General features: G+C 30.4%; 1 non-coding gene across 1 annotated transcript; it reads left to right on the forward strand.

Annotated features, from left to right (window-relative positions):
- Window positions 1–757: 757 nt before the first annotated feature.
- Window positions 758–830, forward strand: Trnaa-agc (transfer RNA alanine (anticodon AGC)). The gene has a single exon. It is a non-coding gene; the product is annotated as a tRNA-Ala (tRNA).
- The last annotated feature ends 1,085 nt before the right edge of the window (window positions 831–1,915 follow it).

Below are 1,915 nucleotides of genomic sequence, written 5' to 3' on the forward strand. Positions count from 1 at the left end.
GAATTTTGAATGATAGTTTTGTTATTTGAAAAGATACCCTCATTATGTCGTTTTCAGTAGATTAGGCACTTGAAAACAAATTACTCATCATTTTACATCTAATGATCCTCATTGGAAGGTTGACGTGAATTATTTTAAAGAATATATTTGCAATTCGAGGTTCTTTTGTATAGATATAATAAGATCGTAACGAGGTCCTTTTTGAACAGACAAATATATAAAGATTAGTTAATGATGATCAAAGCAATAGAACTATTAAATAATATTAGCCGTTTGGCCAGACAGCGGGCGGGGCTGAACGGCGACGTCCGCTGATTTGAAAAGATTTTAGCGTACTTCAATGAAAAATTCATTCATATTATCTGCACTTTTTCCTTTTTAACGAAACCCCATGACTGAGGGTCATGACCAGTATAAGTCGCTTCAAACCGTAGCGTGAAAGGAATTTGATTTATAGGAAATAAATACTCATTGACAAATTGAAATATACATAGTAATCTCTGACATATACATATTAACTTTTTAATTTATTATACTTAAGCATATTTCATTCTTATTACCTACCTAATTACAGTCTCATTAAAATTTTTATTTAGAAAAAAAACACGTTTCTCATAGTTATCAATTATCATTTACATAATTTGAAACAAAATACCTACTTGGTAACATAATCATAATCTTTATATAAATATGTTGTAGCTTTAATTGTATTTATTCTTTTTCATAAATGAAAGGTTATTTCGCCTGCATCTACATCGGGGGCGTAGCTCAGATGGTAGAGCGCTCGCTTAGCATGCGAGAGGTACCGGGATCGATACCCGGCGCCTCCAATTTATATATGTTTTTTTAACCTAATATTATTTTAGTATTGTACAAATCTTATATTGAATCGATCTTGAGTATTTCTATTATGAGTATGGTTACTATTATCACAATATAATCTCAACACAACTATTTTAGAATTTATAAGTAAAATAGGCATGGGCAATATAAATAGCCACAAAAATTATAAAAACATAATTTTAATAAAAAATTACGCTTACGTTTTCCTATTTACTAGTCGTTGGTCTAGTTCCAGTGACATTCTGTCAAAGTCAAATATAATGAAAAAAAAAAGACGGATACATTGTTGACAGTAGTTCGTGTTTCGAATTGTATTGAAAAAAATAAACATACATAGTTTATGGACATGTTCAACTTTAATTCTAAAAATAAAGGCAAAACTTGTCTTTATTATTTATAAATATAAAAAACCATTTTTTCAAGCGTCATCTTTATCAGATCTCACGTGGGAATAAACATTTCCATGTTCATTGTTCTTATCCTTTGAAATAGACAATTAACTCGATTTGAGATATAAATTAATCTACGTCGTTTGTCGTCTTAGAGTGAAAATCTCGTATTCGCATATCCGAGTTTACAGGAGAAACAAGAAACTGCGCTCTGCAATTAGCATTGTTTTTAAATTCACAAAAATATATAACAGCCAGCGTAATAAAATAGTTTTACTAAAATAGTTTTTACCTACGTATCTGGGTTTTTGTAAATTGCGCGCATTTATGAGGATTTCTGATCATGTAAACAATTTATTAATTCTAAATCGGTATTAAATAAATTAAAAGTAGTTTCAATTTCAGAAAAATACTAAAAGACCTAGGAAAAACGCATAAAATTTATTAACTGCATACATACAACGCACATTCCCAGGCTTAATTCTTGTAGATCTTGAATTACGGGACATTGCCATTATTAGGCAAAAATCGTGTTACAGGTTTTAAAATGTTTTATGAGTGAAACTAGGACCTTTTTTTTCAAGGTTTCTTATCCTAGTTTACTGGTGGTAGAGCTTTATGCAATCTCCTCTGGGTAGGTACCACCCACTTATGAGATATTCTACCGCAAAAACTGCAGTACT

Source organism: Nymphalis io, chromosome 12, assembly GCF_905147045.1.
Source record: "Nymphalis io chromosome 12, ilAglIoxx1.1, whole genome shotgun sequence".
NCBI lineage: Eukaryota > Metazoa > Arthropoda > Insecta > Lepidoptera > Nymphalidae > Nymphalis > Nymphalis io.